The sequence below is a fragment of the Pseudonaja textilis genome, chromosome Z, assembly GCF_049901715.1.
Source record: "Pseudonaja textilis isolate UNSWEBS1 chromosome Z, rPseTex1.2, whole genome shotgun sequence".
NCBI lineage: Eukaryota > Metazoa > Chordata > Lepidosauria > Squamata > Elapidae > Pseudonaja > Pseudonaja textilis.
In genome coordinates, this window is record NC_142008.1 from 112,291,260 (window position 1) to 112,312,054 (window position 20,795).

The 20,795-nt window shown below is 36.1% G+C and overlaps 2 pseudogenes; one reads left to right on the top strand and one right to left on the bottom strand.

The window, feature by feature from the left end:
• Nucleotides 1–20,795, top strand: part of LOC148124274 (vomeronasal type-2 receptor 26-like) — a 125,241-nt pseudogene that overhangs the window by 93,718 nt on the left and 10,728 nt on the right.
• On the bottom strand, nt 10,373–13,699 carry LOC113449570 (vomeronasal type-2 receptor 26-like; annotated as a pseudogene).

Genomic DNA, 20,795 nt, shown 5'->3' on the forward strand with positions numbered 1-20,795 from the left:
AATGTTTTCAAAGAAAAAAAAAACCCAAGAAAATCCAATTGCCTTTTGTAAAAAGCACCTTCATGCCTATATGTGAGTTTTCAAGAATAGAATCTTTCTGGTCTCACCCCGGACATTCTTAAGCAATGAAGGGCACATTATGTATCTCCAGGTCCATCTTATCATGATTCAATATATATCTTGGCCACATGTGACTTGAGTTCATTAATGGAACTGTCTTAGATCATTTGTAGCATATCAAAAACAAATTACCCACAACAATAAGGAAACTTGAATCAAAAAAAGTCGCTATGGCGTAAAAACAAAATTAGCTACATAAAAACCTATACCACACCTTATGCAGACAGATAAGAATGCACCAATTACCACTGCAAGCAAGAGGAAAACCTCATATGTATAAAATCCATCTGCGTCTTCTACAACTTTGTAAACACCAAACTTAAAGATTCAAGAACCATCTTACCGCTAAAAGGACCAAATGGGAAAGCCTGCAGTGATGAAGCTGTTAAGGCCAACCTCTTCAACACATTGTTCAGTTCAGCCTTTGTAAACAGCAATGGCCCATGCTCCATATTTCCTAGTTGTACCACAACTAACTGTAATGATCTACTACATATTGACTTTACAGAAGATAACTTAGAAAAGTCACTACATAATCTAAAACCATCCCTATCTTTTGGCCCCAATAGATTGTATGCATACTTCTTAAAAAAGCTCTCCTCTGCCAAAGAAGAACCCCAAACATTATATATGCGATCTCATTCAGAACCAGCTTCTTACTGAACCTATGGTCCTTAGCAACAGTCATCCCTATCTTCAAAATAGTGACCCCAGCCTGGTTCATAACTACAGACCAATCTCGCTGTGTTGTGTCATGTGCAAAGTCATGGAATCAATCATTAACCAATCCATTACCCTTCATTTGAGTCAAACAATCACTCTCCAAAAAACAATTTGGTTTCAGGAAAAAAAATTGTCCTGCAATCTACAACTCCTATACTGCAAAAACATATGGGCTACTCTACTTGACCAGGGTAAAGCAATAGAAATAATTTACATAGACTTCTGCAAAGCCTTTGATTTAGTGGTACATGGCAAACTATTGTTAACATTAAACTCTTATGGCATTTTTTTTATCCCTTCCTAAGTGGATTACTGCTTTCCTGTCAAACAGGCAAGAAATAGTAAAAATAGGGAGCGCTATATCAAACTCTGCTCTAGTTAACAGTTAATGCTTCCCCCAAGGCAGCATTCTAGGACCCACACTCTTTATACTCTATATCCGTGATGGTGAACCTATGGCACAAGTGTTGGAAGTGGCATGCAGAGCCATCTCTGACAGTACGCAAGCCATCCCTCCAGAGCAGGTCCACTGCTGATCATCGAGTAGCTGCTGTGCATGTGCAGGAAGTGCTGTGCATGTGCAGGAGATGCATGCATGCACAGAAATGTGCAAAGTGCACAGGGGGTCACACATGCATGCGCAGGGGGCATAGGCCACCTGCGTGAATTGCCTTATGAGTGCTTTTGGCATGCAAGGAGGAAAGGTTAGCCATCACGACTCTATAAAAATGACCTTGAACTATTCAATATGACCGACAATGCTATTATCCTTCAAAGCAACCTTGATTATGTGTCTGAATGGTCAAACATTTGGCAACACCAAATCTCGACAAAAAAAAAAATATGGTAAAAAAAATCAGTACACCAAATACAAGCTAGGTGGATATGACCTTGTTGATGACCCCCAGTCTGTCAAGGACCTTGGAGTACTCATATCAAACCACATAAGTACCAGAGCGCACTGTAACAGCATTGCCAAAAAGCCATTAAGAGTTGCAAATCTAATCTTACAAAGTTTCTCCTCCAGTAATGTTGAATTGCTAATTAGGGCATATAAAACCTTTGCCACCCCACACTCAGGTCATGTGTCAGGAATCCACACTGTATATCGAACATTAATACAATTGAGTGAGTCCAGAAATATCTCATGAGAAAAGTATTACACTCCTCTTCTCACAACAGAATACCCTATATCACCAGGCTCAAAATTTTGGGCTTAGACAACCTTGTACTATGCTGCCTATGGTTGGATTAAGCATAATACACAAAATTATCTGCTACATTGTCCTACCAGTCAATGACTACTTCAGCTTCAACTGCAACAATATAACAATACAACCGCACACAACAGATACAAACTCAATGTAAACCACTCCAAACTTGATTGCAGAAAGTACAACTTCAGCAACAGAGTGGTCAATGCCTGGAATGCACTACCTGTCTCTGTTGTTACATCCTCTAAGCCCCACTCCTTTAACCTTAAACTATCCACTATTGATCTTACCCCATTCCTAAGAGTCAGTAAGGAGCATGCATAAGTGCATGATCATGCCTACCATTCCTGTCCTATTGTCCCCATTTATTCATACCTATTTTCTTTATTCAAATGAGTTCCAGCAGGAATTTACCTTTGTGCATGATCTCTGCTGTGCTCGCTGCTGGAGTGCCTCCGATCCAGCTGGATTTGAAGGCTATAGTTATCCTGTAGGGATAACTGAAGACAGGGGAGATCTGGGCAGGGGTTTGGGGGCATCGCAACCCCCTTCCTCAGCTGGCTAAACCCCCTTTTGTAAAGGCGGTGGAGCGGTGGTCAGCAATGGCCACCACAAAGAACCTCTCAGCCGGACAAGTTTGTGCAGGAGGAAGTTGAGAAAGTGAAAGTTTTTGGCTGAACCTGGACAATAAGTAACATTTGAACACCTTGGAAATTTAGCTCTCTGAAGGATACATTGTTTCCCAAGAAGATCGTAAAAAGCTGCGGATGAAAGTGAAAAGGGAAAGTTTTTTTTCTCTCTTCACTCTACTTCCCTACGGAGATAGCAATGGAAATCGGAAACACCCGCTTTGGCAACAGAAGGTAACTAATTTTGAAAATTAAAGCCAAGGGGACATTAAAGATTTCTGAACATTGATATTTAAAAATCAAAATCTTTTTGCTATAAGTGGGAAGGGAGAGGTAAATGATTTTATATTAAGATTCTGCTGGAGGAAACTTCTTGGAGTTTATAAGATCAAAGATTAACTGCAATAAGACTTCTAAAAAATCATTTTGGAATTGTGTAATTGAACTCTACCCCAGGAAGAGAAAGTATTAAAAGAAGAAAGGCTAAATGTAACAGTTTGTGTTGATTTGGATTGCTTGATGACTTTGGGACTTTTGCAAACTATTTTTTGAAAGACTAAAAACATTTGGATTGTTTAAATATATATATATATATATATATATCACAATGGTGTTATCTGTGGAAGAATTGAAAATGGAATTTAAAAAGCTAAAAGAAGAGGAACAAGAAGGCTAGAGCTCTTCTAGATCTGTTTTTCACTTTGTGGAAATGGCGATTTCTACCTATCATGAAATACAGCGACAAGAAAGCTGGTATGAAGAAGAAGAAGCCATCTTTAATGGACAAATAATTTTAGTTGATGAAGAAAAGGGAAAAGGGGGAAAGAAAATGGAGAATTCAAGATCTAAAAAAACAATCAAGAAAGGGAAAAATAAGGTGAAAAATTGATATAATGTCAGAAAGCAACAGAAAAGAGGAATACAACAGAGAGGGGAGATTAAAAGGATGGAGATTGAGAGATGGGGGGGTAAAAACAAGAAAGGAGGGGAAAAAAGGGAAGAGAAGTTATAAAGGCTTAAAACAAGATGTTAAAAAACAGGGGTTTTTTTAGAGACAAAGTGTAAAATATAATTTAAAAAGAGATTCTGCAAAAGTACACAAGATTGTATCATAGTATTTGTATTTGAGTTAGAAAATTGGAATATTATATGTGTTAATAGAATATTGTAGGGAATGTGTAAAATGTCTAAGATTTAATAGTAGAGTTTAATTAATTTATTTATTATGGAACATTGTTTTTACTATACTATAAGCTTATTATGTTTTTTATTTTAAAATGTTACGTAGAATGTACTAAGCAGAATCAGAATGGAAATTATGTATTATTTTAAGTGTTAAATTTTGGGGAAAGTTAGAAAGGCGTCATACTTCAACCACTGATTACAGGAAAAAATTTGTATTAAAGAGAAAAGATAAATAGACAATTGAAAAAGATCAGACAAAAGATACAAGTATAATGATTTAAATTGAGATGAAGTAAATAAAATAGAATCAAGAGAGTAAAAAGAGGGGAGAAGACATATTGAAAATATAGAATGTTAAATAAGATTGAAATAGTATATAAGGTGAGCATGAATTTGATTTATGTCTGTACAAAAAGATGTAACCCGGGGTTAAGCCGCTTTCTAAAAAAATGTTGTACGTTTTTATGTTATGTGTTTTGTTTGTTTATGTTTGTTTAAGAATGTTGGATGAGAACATATGAAATCGTAAATAAGACAGATGAAAGTATGAATTTAATGAATAAAATTGAATAGAAGTAAAGGGAAAAATAGTGAGAAGCTGGAAAAAGAGTAATAAGATATGAAGTTGAATACTTAAGATGCATATTAAATTGTGTTTGTAAGGAAATGTGATAATTTGGAACTATGCTGTACTTAAATAAGATGTTTTATTTGCTTTGTTAAAAGATGCTTTATGTTCTCACATTTTATCTTTTGTTTGTTTGTGTATTGTCCTTGAAAATTAATAAAAATTTGTTTTTTTTAAAAATATATAACAATACAACCACACACAACAGATACAAACTCAATGTAAACCACTCCAAACTTGATTGCAGAAAGTACAACTTCAGCAACTGAGTGGTCAATGCCTGGAATGCACTACTTGTCTCTGTCCTCTAAGCCCCACTCCTTTAACCTTAAACTATCCACTATTGATCTCACCCCATTCCTAAGAGGTCAGTAAAGGGCATGCATAAGTGCACGATCATGCCTACCATTCCTGTCCTATTGTCTCCATTTATTCGTACCTATTTTCTGTATTCTTATTATGTTTATACTTATACCTATTATCTTGTAAGCAATCAATGTATTTGATTGACAAGTCAAATAAATAAAATAAAAATAAATATGTACATATTTCAGGAAGTTTTCTCTGCCCTCAAGATATCTTGAAAGAATCTTATTTGTAACTCTATTTTCAGGCAGCAGTATTAAATCGGATAAAAGATTGGGTTAAACTAAAGAATAAGAGAATTTGAATGCTAGAAGATCATGACCTCCAGATAGTTTGATGTGCATTTTTGTGGGAAAAAGGGGTAAAGCACATGCTTACTTTAATCAACACCAAATAAGACATTTGCTCATACGGACCTGGAAGCAGATCAAAAGGAAACATTATATGGAGATACCCCTCTGGCTGTCAACCATGGACACCATGATTCATCTGAATAGATTGGATATGAAAAAATTGCAAGCTATAATATACTGTTGGGTAATCAAGGGAAACTTAAATTGAATTAAGAATTAAGGGAACAAGGAATTATTTGATTGGTGGCCATATTTACAAATTCAAAATAAGTATAAAAAGGATTTAGAAGAACTTGGATTCGATAAAGGGCAAAACCAATTAGATAAAATTTTAGTTGGGACAAAGGAAACATTTATATTGAAAATATATAAATATTTATTGGGATTTAAGATGGAGGAGGAAATTGTGAAAACTACCATGATAGCATGGGCATGGAATTTTGGACATAATATTGAGCTGGATCAATGGGAGAAATTGTGTTATCGGTGGCACTTGGCCCCAACAAGATTGGCAAAGATATACCCTAACACAAGGCCAAAATGTTGGAAATGTGAACAAAATGATGGTATCTTCTATCACATGTGGTGGTTATTCCCTGAGACGAAGAAATACTGAATTAGAATAAGACTGGCTGCAAGAAATCACTAAACATCAAACTGAACTTAAACCGGAACTCTTATATATATGCAGGTCTTGGAGTGTTTGGGTCTTTTCCCGTATAAGATTAAGAGTATCTTGGTGACATTTCAGCGAAGAGAAGATATTAGAAACACCAATCAAGCAGAACACAGCAAACTCCAAGGCCAATAAACACAGACCAAGACTCCCAACCAATCAGGATGAAGAAAAAACCATTCTGGCACAGCGGTAGGCTAGCACCAAATTTAAAACAGAAACAGCTGTGAAAGTCTGACTCACAAACAAACACAATACAGAAGCCTCATGATGGCAGATGAGATTCTGCCGATATATATATATATATATGAAAACTTAAGAATATATATATATATATTCTTAAGTTTTCATGGATACTTACATGTATGGTATGCAGCTTTGTTCGGATATTTTCCCATGTCATTATAGTTGTGCTTTTAAAGTTGTAGCAATGTTTCGGCAGAATCTCATCTGCCATCATCAGGCTTCTGTATTGTGTTCGTCTTATATAGCATCTTGGCAACGTTTCAACGAGGTCCCACTCGCCGTCTTCAGGGTGGTGCTTTCGGCTTCGTGCTTGTGCAAGCAAAGTGTGATCTAAGCTGCTGTCTCCCTGTATATACTGGTGGGGAGGTTGGCTGTGTTGTCATTTCTTGATTGGTTGATAGAGTTGATATTTGCTGATTGGCTGGCTTTTTCGTAAGAACATGTGTGGCAAAGGTATTGCCAATACCTCAAGTACAGCCAAAATATATATAGAAGAACTCCAAAGTCTCTTCCAACTCTGTTATTGTGTGATTTGATCTCTATAACAGGCCACATAGTTAAATTTTGGGGGTGATCAAGAAAAAAATTTACACAGGTCTTCTGTACAACTTTAACAAAAATAGTTTATGAGAAACAGGCTTGGCAAGTTGGCATCTGCTCCATTCTAATGAGGGCATAGTAACAAAAGAGTTTTACCTGCTATTTGTCTGGCCCACAGACAACTTTTACATTTCAGGATCTCAGTATTACATTATCATGTCCAGCTATAAACACCCACACAATCACTAGGTGGTAACAGTGGGAAAGGACTATTGTCTCACTACTGCCATATGGTGGCAGTTCATATTTTTGCAGTCCAAGTCTGGTAGCCCTATAATTTTGTCCAGATGTTTTGCACCACCTCAAGTTTTAAATCATTAATGCAAACTGCACAAAGTCACTAAATGAGGCAGCTACTAAACAAGGAAAACCTTTATTCCTCTTTCTTCAGATGATATCTTAATATAATTAGATATTGACTAGTAATTCCTTCTAGTAATCCAGAGTGTAATTATGCAAGATAACAAGTGATACCTTCACCTTTTAAAAGTTCCTTTCAATCCAATGCAGCAGGGATGGGATCCTATTGGTATAATAACCGGTTTGGTGAGCACATGCTTTGCTTTGTTTTTTGGCCTCCTGGGCCTCAAGGAAGCCTCCTGGGGGGTGTTTTTGCTCACAGGAAGCAACCCTAAGGCCCAGGAAGGGAAAATATGGAGCCTGGGGTGTGTGTGTGTGCAGCAGCAGCAGCAGCAGCAGCAGCAGCACACACACCCCATCCCCTGTGCTTCATTCTTTGGCCTTCTGGGCCTCGAGGAAGCCTCCTGGGAGAGCATTTTTGCACCCATAAGGCTTCCCTGAAGCCCAAGAAAGGAAAAAATGGAGACTGGGAAGCCTCTTAGTGGGGGCTGTTTTTTGCTCCCAGGAAGCTTCCCTGAGGCCCAGGAAGGGAAAATATGGAGCCTGGGGTGTGTATGTGCAGCAGCACCCCCCCACACCCTTGTTCCATTTTTTTGCCTCCTGGGCCTCAGGGAAGCCTCTTGGGGTGACTTTTCTTGAGATCATAGATTTTTGAAACTGTGTTTTACATACTAGTTAAAAGAGGAAGAGGTAGATTAATAGCCAGATTTTTTTTGCCTTCTCATCTCACAACCTCCTATTCAGAGAAATACTTAGCAGCTCTGCCCCTTGCTTTACTGAAACTGTCATATTGAAAATAAGAAAGCCTGTAGGAGCATATTTATGGAAGTTCTCAATCAAATAGGGGATGGTTGTCCCACAATTGCTTTTTCTTCTTCTTCAAAAAGCAACTGGAGTTTCTTGTTTTTTTTTCTTTGAAAACTGTGCACTTGGAGAGCAAAATGTTTTGAAAGGAAAAAACCAAGAAAATCTAGTTGCCATTTGTAAAAAGCACCTTTGTGGCTGTAAGAACCTATATGAGTTTCAAGAACAGCGTCCCTCTGGTTTCACACTTGAGCACTGAAGGGAAAGTTCATCACAAGGGCAAGCCCTCTCTCAATGACACTTTCATGTTTTACAAATAAAAAGCCAATATATATAAAGAATAAAAACAATAGCCTCCATCATCCTGGTTATAATACTCAGTCAGATAAGGCCCTTGATGGGCTCCATTTGAGGGTTCTCCATGCCCAATTGGCAAACCAAGATTTCCAGATCTTGCAAAAGAATGTCAACATGGGGGCCAATCTATTCTCATATTCCAAAGGGAGAGAGCTACCATAGAGGAGGCACTTCTTCTGGGTCTTACCAGATGTACCCAGGGATGGGATCTGATTGGTATAAATAGCAGTTCTATTGCTCTGTGTCACGCGCACATGTACGAGTCATGCAAGTCACGCAAGTTGCGTGAGTCACATGAATGCAATTTATGACCTGCTGAGCTGCCCAGACAGCTGAGCAGTGCTGCATGCGGGTGTGCAGTAGTTGGAAAAGCCCATTTTTCCTGCTTTTTCAACTGTAGCTGTGCTGCACAAAGCAGCTGCAGTTGAAAAAGCAGGAAATAAAGGACAGGTAAGAGCCCAGGCAGGCGGATCGGCCAAAACAGCAGCAGATATAGAACCGGTTCTGTGCCTGCTGTTCTTCAGAGCTACTGGTTCTGTAGAGCTGGACAGAACCAGTAGAATCTCACCCCTGGATGTACCTTCTTAGCCACCTTCTCAGGTAAATGTGCCTGGGACAAGATGTTCCTTCAAATAACTTGGTCTTAAGCCATGTAGGATTTCTATTATTTGAATGGCTATCTCCAGAGACAATGAGAGCAAAGAAATAATGACATTTTGCTGCCATTACCACTGCAGTACAATCCCATATATTGGCTGTAGCATGTATTCAATCAGATTCACTTTTTACCTTACTCCAATGGTGCACCATTGTTATTGTAAACTGTCTTGAAAGCCTGCCTGAATTTCTTTGACCCTTTCTGAATTAAACAGAATCAAGATGGGGTTACTCTGAGTTTTTTTATACTCATTTTATACTTTCCCAGGGCCTCCATTCCTTCATCAAGGTTAACTTAACTTTTTTTTTTTTTAAACCAAAAAAAGTGCATCGGTAATGTCAGTTTGGAGAGACTGAATCTTTGTCATTGTCACCTATTTAAGTTGAATGAATGAGTGGAGCCAGAATTCATTAACATTTTGGGAAACCAGGCTCATCATCTTTTATAGCAGATGGTAACTTTCTGTGGCTTTTGAGATTGCTACAAATTTTGAATATGACCCTCATCTCCAGGGGTGGGATTTGGGTTTTTTAACAACCATTTCTGTGGGGGTGGCTTAGGTGGTGGGTGTGGCTTGGTGGTTATGTGACTGGGTGGACATGGCTTGGTGATCATGTTATTAGCTGGGTGTGCCAACTCAATATCACTCATATCGAGGCACACATCTCCTCACCTGGCCTCTCATAACTGTGGGGATGCTTCAACAGTCGTAAGTGTGAAAAATGGTCAGAAGTCACTTTTTTCAGTGCCATTATAACTTTGAATGGTCACTCCACACAAGCAAAGTACCAGCAAAGGAGGGGGAAAACCTCCAGAGACGTTCCTAAGACAGGAAGTCTAGTCTTGCCAAGAATGTAATAAGGATTAATGGAGAGGCAGTTTCTGTAAGCAACACCAGAATGTTTCCTTCCTGCCTTCCTTACAGGATTAGGCCAGTAACTTCTTCTAACAACTGGTTCTTCGAACTGCTTAGAATGTTAACAACCGGTTCTAGCGAATAGGTGCGAACTGGTAGAATCCCACCCCTGCTCATCTCCTGAAATGTAAAATATGGTATTAAAAAGTAAATGAGTTGGGAAAAGGACACCAATAAATACTTCACTATAAATCCTAAGAGCATTTTATTGTAATTCAATATAAATAAGATAAAATATTATTTAACAAATAGAATTAATTTGGAACAACCCATCCCCTATGTTTCTGAATGTAGTTTATTGAATCAAAGACAAATAAATCATGCAGAAAAAGCTATGCACAATCCTTTTACTTGCTATTGTTTGCATGTGAAATTTCTTACATTAAAAGTTCAAGTGACATAGTAAGAACACATCTGCATGCAAATCCTTCCTATAGCCTGAACTTCAATCTTGATGCAGAGCAAGGTTGACCCCAGATTGTTGGAGGCAATATACAAATAATGCTCACATTGTAAATCACCCAGAGAGTGCTGCAAAGAGCTATGCAGCTATATACGGTTTAAATTCTATTGCAATTAACCAGTTAAAGAAGACAATTACTTTTCAATAAAATTCAGAATTCAGAAAATTTTCACCCAAATCATAGGAATTCATGTATCACTCATGCTGCCCTAGAAATCACACTAGTTTTTTCCCGAACGAGCTGCTCTCTCGTATTCAGCTCTGGCCTCAGCATGATGATGCAGCACTTGGGCAGGAAAATGCAACCTAATAAACCACCACTTGAGGCCAAGATAGAGAAGACTTCCACAGCCACCATGGACTGAAGGTAATGAGCTTGGCTTCATTGAAAGTGTCAGGCAACTTCCGGGCAAAGAAGGCCACCGTAAAGCTGATAAGGGCAAGAAGCCACATGTAGCCCAGCACAATATATAACATGATCTCAGAGCCTTCCTTGCACTGTACAAAGATCTCATCCATCTAGGAATGCATGTCCAACTCTGGGAAAGGGGGAGAAATGGCCAACCACACAGCACAGATGCTTGTTTGAATAAGGGAGCACAAAACAATGACTGAAATGGACAGCCTTTTCCCCACCCACCACCTCATGCGGTTCCCTGGCTTTGTGGCCATGAAGGCCAGAACCACAGTGAGGGTCTTAGCTAACACACAAGTCACCGCAATGGAGAAGACAACTCCAAAAACTGCTGACACGTGACTGTCCCTGGACATCCAAGGAAGAGAAAGGAGCAAAGAAAACACAGCAGGAGTGAGAAAAGCAGGGTGCAGGTGATAGCCCAATTGTTGGCTTTGATGATGGGAGTGTTCTGGTGGAAGATGAATGTCCCCATCACCACAATTGTGATTACAGCAAAAGAAACAGCAAAGCCAGTCAGGACTTCTCCCAGGACTTCTTTGTAGGATAAATAGGTGATAATTTTGGGAATACATTGATGGTGTTTCTCATTTGGATATTGTTCTTAGAGACACCTCTCACATTGGTTGGAATCTAAAAAAATGTTTTTTAAATGCTACATATTGAATTGAATTACGTTTGTAACATATATACCTTTCTGAAGCTGTTTTTGGAGAGAATAAACCTCTTTTAAAAATTTTGCTTTAAGAAAATCCTTTTAAAATTTATTTTTTTTATTTAGTAGACCATATTTCCAGTTAAATAAAGAAAAGTTTTTACTTAAAAAAGATGAAAGAGAACAAGGCTAGTGAGAGATGCTAATCCTTCATGGCCCCATTGGAGTCTGAATCCGAGGAGGAAGACGAACAGTTTGCAGGGAGCAGGAAAGTGTCTCCATTGGCTATGGAGGATACTGGGAAAGGGCAAAATCAGCCTGGGCAGAGCAGGGAAGAGGTAGAACAAGGGAGAAGGGATTCAGAGGAAGATCAAGGCCAACCCATCTCTTCATCCTAGGGCATGCAGGGAAGAATGGAGAAGAGAGCAATGTGGGTTGCATGGCTTACAGGGGAGGAAAGGGCTCTGATTCCCTTCACAAGGCACACCTGGGCATGGAGTTTAAAGGAGAGGTAGATGGGAGGGGCAGTTGTCAGGAACAAACAATGAGTTTATCTAGTGTTGGCAGTTGTTATCTGAGCTCTTGGCATCCTCCCAACTGGTTTGATTTACTGCAGTGTTACTTCACTTCTCGAACTACTTATCTTGCCCTGCTGGATTTATTTTTTCTTTTCCATTAAATTTTATTTAGTTTCAAAAAATTTTAAAAAATAAAAGCTTTATACATCATTATATCAACATCAAGACATATTTTACATTTCTTTATCATCTTTCTATATGCACATTTCTTTCATTATACAATTTCAGCTTAATAAATAAATAAATATAGATAAATATGAATATAGATATAAGTATTAATTATTTGTATGGAATTATCATCTGCCCATATATTTGTTTCAATTTCTATTTCTTTTATATTAGGTTCAATTTCCAAATTTGTCCATAACATATTCAATCTTGATCGCGATCTATGTAATAATTTATATGCCCTGCTGGATTTATTACCTTATCTTACCTTGTTGGATTTATAATTTAAAGTTTTCATTTTACCACATTTGGATTGGACTATTCTCAGCCAAAGGCTGTTGCAGTTCTGTGGGACAATTTTTCTCCAGACCAGAAAGTAACCGGGACATTGAAGGCACAGTTGAAGCTAATAAAGGGACCAACACTTATTCTCTGGCTGTGTTGCCTTTGTGCCATGACCCAGGTCACCATACTATTCTTTTCTTTAGAACTATATTCAAGAACCCAAACTTGGTTAGAGCACAATGTATTTTTAAAGAAATATTGGTTTTCTTTTCTTACCAATCATGGCGGAAATACTTCCCTCTGAACACTCAACACAGACATAGCAGCAAACCTGTTTCCCCTCCTTAATTAATTTCTGGTACCCAGGATGGCAGCTTTCTGCACAGGTTGCAGATGGTGGTGTCTTATGGGGATGGCAAGAGTGAGGAATTAAAAAAGCAATCAAGCTTTGAATTAATCAGTCAGCAGTCATTCTCTTTAAATAAATCCTAAAGAAAACCAGCTTCTTGTAATTTATAATAATGCAAAATTTGGAATTCCTAGGAGTGATTGCTAGATTCAGTCAGAGGAGCGGTTAACATTTGAAAAATATTTTAAACTGTCATTGAACATTGAACAAATCCCTTCATGACCCCTGCACAGCACATAAAGGAACTTGAGATGTCCTAAAGGGGATCATAAAAGTTATGTTTCTCATAATCTAAGTGAGCTGCATTAAATTTGCATAGTAATAAGAACATCCAAAATAAATTTGCAATGTATGGGAAATAGTGTTGAAATTGCTGAACTGACTGCAAAAATATCCCTGCCTATCTATCTATCTATCTATCTATCTATCTATCTATCTATCTATCTATCTATCTATCCATCCATCCATCCATCCATCCATCCATCCATCCATCCATCTATCTATCTATCTATCTATCTATCTATCTATCTATCTATCTATCTTCTATCTAATCTATCATCTATCTACTTATCATTTATCTATCTATCTAAGATTGGCTATGTAGTTACAGTGGGCTCTAGCACTTAGATCACTCCAAGATCCTTGACAGGTTTGAATCATCAACAAGGTCTTGACTATTCAGCCTGTATTTTATTTTCTAATTTATTTATTTTTTGCCAATATGTAAAACAGAGCATTTATTTGTTGAGATTTGAAGTTGCCGTTTGTTTGACCATTCTGATACATAGTCGAGGTCTTTTTGAAGGGTAGCAGTATGGTCTGTTATGTTGAATAGCTTTACATTATCAGCGAAGAGAGCACAATTGCTCTTACTATGATCACAGAGGTCATTTATGTAGAGTATGAAGAGAGTTGGTCCTAGAACACTGCCTTGAGGGACACCACTGTTGACAGGTACAGAATTTGATAGGACGTTTCTAATTTTGACCATTTGTTGTCTGTTTGACAGGAATACTTCTGCTCAATTATGTAGGTGTCCAGAGATACCATAAGATTTTAGTTTTAATAGTAGTTTGTCGTGTACCACTGAATCAAAGGCTTTATAGAAGTCTATGTATATTGCGTCTATTGTTTTGCCTGATTGAGTTGTGTAGTCCATATGTTTTTGCAGTGTAAGAATTGCAGATTACAGGATAGTTTTTTTTCTGAAACCATATTGTTTATTAGAGAGTAAGTTGTGGAGAAGGTGGAGCCACGTCGCTGCGATACAGCTGCAATCTTGGGGCTCTGAGATTGCAGCTGATATCTTTGCCCCTGGTCGGTCCTAATGGACCTAAACCGTCCCGTAGAGATGGTGATAGTAAGGGGCGCGTTCTGCTGATCCCAGGGACATCGCAAAGTCCCTGGCTGATCCAGAAGAAGCCCTTTTACCATCAGCGGAGAGGCAGCCATTAAGCTGCTGAAGCTGTGACAGCTCCGGAAGGAAGAGGCGGAAAGAGAGAGTGCATCGGCTGGTGAGATTTTTTTTTTCTCGGGGACTTAAGGACACTCTAAAATGAAAAGAATCCTGTAAGACTTTGGACAAAAACTGATGAAACTGATTTAGCGGCGATTTCTTAAAGAGAATGTCAAATTGAGGCTTGGCTTTTTACTTTTACTTTTGCTTTCATTGAACTTCCATTGTGATCTAGTAACTGTAACTAGACTGGTTTTTCCTTTTATATTCACCTAATTCTTCTTTCTTTTTTCCCCCTTTTGACTGTTAATAGTTTTTTTTTAGAACAGGTGCTCCCTTTGGTAATTTTTTTTTCTTAAATACATATATATACATGTATATTTCCCTTTTTTTTATTAGGCTTTTTTGGGAAAGAAGGGGGAGTGGATTAAAGAAACTTTGTAACACTGCCAACTAGAGGCTTGAAGATACTTTATTGGAAGTTGAGACGGCTGTGAAAGAATCCTTTCTCAAGGACACTGGAACTTGATTAGATAGAGGGAAGAACACTGGAGAATGTTTTAACAGGTGTTCTTTGGAACTTCTATTATTAATTGAGTACTTGAAGTTTGGCTTTGGAATTTGTGGAGAAGCCATAATAAGAGCCTTGGATAACTAAATAAGATGCAGTGTGCTCTCTTTTTTACCTTCTTTTAGCTGTTTCATCCCTTCTCTTCAATCCCACAGTATTTTGTAATATGTGTATATCTATTTTCTTTTTCTTTTGTTTGACTTTATTTTTTATTTTTAAATTTACTTTTCTTTTTAAAGGGAAAGCCTCAGAATAGTTTTCCTTTTTCTTTTTGCTTATTGGGATTTTTACCTTTTCTATTTTCTATTTTCATTTCTTATTTATTTTTATGGTTATTTTTTTATTTTTTGAGACCTTATAATTGGATTAAGGTGTGAAGAACCTGAAGAATTCTTTCTTTTTTCTCTTTTTTTTATCATTGCTTTTTAATATTATTGGGTCTTACTCTCTTTTTCTTTTTCTCTTTTACTATTCTTAAGTTTTATTTTTGAATCATAATTGACTATTCCACAATAGGATTAAGGTTTAGAAGAACCTGAAGGATCACTTCCTTTTTCTTTTTAATCTTCTTTTTCTCCTTCTCTTTTTAATCCTGGATTCTTTATTTTTTACTGGGTTTTTTTAATGTTTTTCTTCTTCCCAGTTGGATTATAATTGGCTACCCTATTAATTGGATTAAAGGAGCTTAAAGATCCTGAGTTACTCAAATGAGTAAGAAAACTTTACCTTCTGGCAGTTCAACTTCTGCTCCTGCTTCTCCATCAACTGGAGGACGACTATCAATAATGGTGAAGCAAGATAAAGTACAAATGGATCTAGCGATTATACAAGGAATACAAGAACTCAAAACAAGTATTGACCAAAGAACAGAGAGTATTGAACAAAGAATTGCAAAGACTGATGAAAAAATTGAAAATTTTCAACAAATGATGGCAAAACAGGAGGAGAGACTCAAAAAAATTGAGGAGAAAGACAAAGAAAGAGATGAGACAATTGGAAATATTGTTAGCAAATTAACAACGGTGCAACAAGATATAACTGGGATGTTGAAGTGGGAGATGGATAGGTCAGAATTCTATCTCAGATTTCAAAATATTGAGGAAGAAAAAGGACAAGATTTGGCGGCTGTAATGATAAAAATTCTGGCTGGAGCTTTGGAGATAACAGAGGAAAAGATGATGGACGGAGTAGATGAGATATATCATGTTTTCACAAGATATGCGATGAGGAATAAGCTACCAAGGGAGATCCATGTCAGATTTACTAAAAAGACTATTAAAACACAAATATTACAAGTTGCAAGAGATAAGGGGTTGAAATATAAAGGTAAAGAGATTATGGTTTTAAAACAAGTGCCCAGAAGAGTGAGAGAGATGAGAAGAGAATATCGATTTTTGACCAAAAAATTATTGGAAAAAGATGTGAATTATAGATGGTTGATCCCAGAAGGATTAATGTTTATATGGCAAGAACAGAGACACAGAATTGACTCAATTGAGAAAGCAGAAATATTCTACAATGAATTTTTTGGAAGAAGAGAAATAGAGACAGAAAAAGAGACCATTTCAAATGAGCCTCAAGAAGACCAGATGAGAACGGGGAAAGAAGAAGGTGTGGTAGGTGGACAAATGGAGACCAAAGAACAGCGTGAAGTAAGATCTACAAGAACTGTTAGACCTAAATATAAAACATAACCATGGAGGAAAAAAAAATGATTTCTATGAATATAAATGGATTGAACTCAGCTATTAAAAAAAGAAAAATCTTTCATAAATTAGAGAAGTCAAAATTTGATATAATTTGCCTACAAGAAGTACATATTAAAAAATAACATCAATGATTATTGGTAAGACCAAAACTGGGGAAAATTTTTACTTCCTTGACTAACTGTAAGAAAAGAGGAGTGGTTCTGCATATTAAAGAAACTATTGCAGCAAAATTGGTTTATACTGATGAAGATGGAAGAGTATTAATGGTTGAAATAGTGGATAACAATATAAAAACACTACTTGTTGCAATTTATGCTCCGAACGATAAACAAGAAGAATTTTATAAAAAGTTACATATGAAATCAATTGGGCTGGACCATGTCAATATAATTATGATGGGAGATTTTAATGGAATTGTAGACAATAAATTGGACTATACAGCGACAGCATTAAAACAAAATAGAAAGACTCTCCCTAAATCCTTTTTTAAAATGGTAGATGAATTAAATTTAAAAGATATATGGAGAGAAAGAAATGGTAAAACTCAGCAATATACTTTTTATTCAAATAGACATTTATCATGGTCCAGAATAGATATGATTTGGACTTCATCAGAACTAATATCTAACATTCAAGAAATAAATATAGAAACGGGTATATGGGCAGACCATAATCCTGTGACAATTAAATGGAAAGGACAAAGAAGAAGATCTAGATGGACATTAAACAACGCTATCTTAAAGGAAAAAGATTTTACACAATGGATGGGCAAAGAATTGGCTTTCTTTTTCAGTGAAAATAAAAAAGAAGATACTTCAATGCAGAATGTTTGGGATACAATGAAGGCATATGCGAGAGGATTAATAATGGATTATACAAAGAAAAAGAATATTAGGAAGAGGCAAACTATTAAAGCTTTAGAAGATGATTATAAAAACTGGAAAAAGAATTGCAGAATATGCCACAGAAAAAAGATATTAAATTCAAAATGGATATAATTAAACATAAGATGGGTCAGGCAGAGAAAGAAGAATTGGCACAAAAAATTAGAAGCGCTAAACAGAACTATTTTGAAGATGCAAATAAACCAGGTAGATGGCTAGCATATAAATTGAGAAAGGAGAAAGAATCTAGGAAAATAATACAGTTAATAGATGATCAAGGCCAAATGTGTTATGGTAATAAGGAGAAAAAGACAATTATCCAAGACTTTTATGGACAATTATATAAGCAGGAGGATTTTGATGAGGAAAGAATTAAGCTTTATTTACAAAATGCTAACCTACCTAAAATATCTGAAGAGACTGAAAAAATGTTAGAAAGTACCATAACAATGATGGAACTAACGGAAGCATTTAATAGGCAGAATAATGGAAAAGCACCAAGCCCAGATGGGCTCCCGGCAGAATTTTATAAAACATTACAAGAATTGTTGAGCACTCCACTGTTAGAAGTTATGAATGAATCCATGTTAAATAAGAAAATACCCAAAACATGGTCAGAAGCTTATATCACACTTATTCCAAAAGAAGGGGCCGATCCATCACAAATTAAGAACAATAGACCTATTTCTTTACTGAATGCAGATTACAAAATCTTTACTTCCATCCTGGCAGAAAGGCTCAAAAGATACCTAAATAACTTTATTCATCCTGACCAGAATGGATTCCTGCCAAGGAGACAAATTAGGGATAATATGAGGGTAATTCTGGACACTTTGGAATATTATGAGGTGCACCCTGAAAAACAAATGGCTTTGATATTTTTAGATGCCCAAAAGGCATTTGATAATGTGAATTGGAGATTCATGTTTTTGTTATTGGAACAGATGGGCTTTGCTAGAAAATTTATTCAAGCAATAGAAGCCATATATGACAAACAAACGGCAAGAGTGATGATAGAGGGAGATTTTACAGATTCTATTAATATAAGAAAAGTCACAAGACAAGGTTGCCCATTATCGCCTTTGTTAAACTTTGGAAGTGCTGCATAGAAACATTAGAGAGGATCCAAATATAAAAGGAGGAATTTAAATTGCAAGCCTTTGTGGATGATTTGGTTTTTATTTTGGAAGATCCTCTAGGAACAGCTTTAAAGCTACTGGAAAAGATAGAGATTTATGGTGAGATGGCCGGCTTGAAAATAAACAAAGATAAAACAAAGATCTTGACAAAGAATATGTTATTAAAACAAAGAGATGAACTGGCAGATTTATTGAAAATTCAAGTTATGAATAAGGTTAAATATTTGGGGATATATTTGACGTCAAGATGTACTACATTGAAAGAGAATAATTATATTAAACTTAAACAACAGATAGCATCTGATTTGAAGAAATGGGAACATTTACAATTGTCATTGATAGGTAAAATTTCAACAATCAAAATGAATATTTTACCCAGAATTTTATATTTGTTCCAAACCATACCAATAAGGCTTGGTAAAGATTACTTTGAAGAATTAAATAAAATTGTGTTGAAGTTTATATGGCAAGGTAAGAAAGCCAGAATAAAATTAAAAATAAGTGCTAATAAAATTAGCATCTTCTGCAAGATGCTAGAATTAGAGGAAGTTTTGGCCTTCCGAATTGGGAGTTGTATTACCAAGCTGCAAATTTAATGTGGGTTAAAGATTGGATAACATTAAGAAAGACTAGATTGTTGACACTAGAAGGGCATGACTTATTACTGGGATGGCATGCTTTTCTGTGGTATAAGGGAACTAAATTGCAGGGCTATTTTAGAAGGCATTATATAAGGGAGTCTTTATGGTTGAATTGGGAGAAAGTTAAGAGAAAATGTTATTTGAAAATCCCAGTCTGGTTATCAACTATTGAAGCTTTTTCTTATCCTATAATATATGAGAAGGAACAGTTAGATATGGGGAAATATTGGATGAAAAGAGTGAACTTAAAACAATGCAAAAACTAGAAGATCAAGGCATAAAGATGAATTGGTTTTCATATGCGCAAATACATTCAAGGTATCTTATAGATTTTAAAGCAGAGGGATTTTATGATAAATTGACTGATTTAGACAGGATCTTGACAGGTACTGATGAAAAAGTGATTAAAAAATTATATACTTATTTGTTGGAAATTTTATTAGAGGAGGAACAAGTTAAAGAAACAATGATTGTTTGGGGGAAGAATTTTGGGATTGATTTGGAGAAATGGGAAAAATTGTGGTCTCAAAATTATAAAATGACAATGTCAACAGCTTATAAAGAAAACTTGTATAAGATGTTTTACAGGTGGCATTTTCCCCCTACAAGAATTGCAAGAATGTTCAAGAACAAATCTGAAAAGTGCTGGAAATGTCATCAGATACCTGGCTCATACTACCATATGTGGTGGACTTGTGAGGACGCTAGAAAATATTGGACTAAAATTTGCATGTGGTTGGAAAATATGACAAAGACACATATAGACTTGAAACCAGAGATTTTTTTATTGGGAATCTTACCTGATATATATAATAAAAATTTGAAGTATTTGATTGTAAATATATTAACAGCAGCTAGGATTGTATTTGCTAAGAACTGGAAGAGTGAGAAAACTCCATCAGAGGAAGAAACTATTAAGAAACTATTGGATTGTGCTGAAATGAGTAAATTGACATTTGAAATCAGAGAACAAGAAGATAAACAATTTTATGAAGTTTGCGATATTTTTTATCAATGGTTAGATAATAAAACATAATAATAGAACATTCAGATATAGCATATAATTTTTTTTCTTTTTTTTATATTATCTTTATAAAACATTATCAAGATAGATTTGGTATGATCTTATGATTTATTGCAAAATAAATTAAGTAAACTATAGTTATCTCATTAAAATATGAATTAACAACATTATAGATAAATGATTTTTTTTAGTGATGATATTAGGTTATACAATTATTGATTGATAATATGAGCTATTATGTAATATAATGTTATTAGTGACTAGGAAATGGATGCACAAAAAAAGTGGTAAACCAATCGATGCACTGTATGTAAATTTATGAAGGAGGATATTTTTATGTTTTTTGTGGTATGTTTATGTTTGTCTTGTTGTTAAAAAAAATTATTAAAAAAAGAGAGTAGGTTGTTTGTCTCTAAGTGGAGAATCTGTGATGCTGATGATTTCCTCCTTCCCTGTATATCTTGATGGCAACTTTTGGGTTCTTATAACTTAATCACAATATTGGAGAAGCATCTGATATTTTAGGGGAAATTGAAAAAGGTTGTGATCTTCAGGATTGTAAA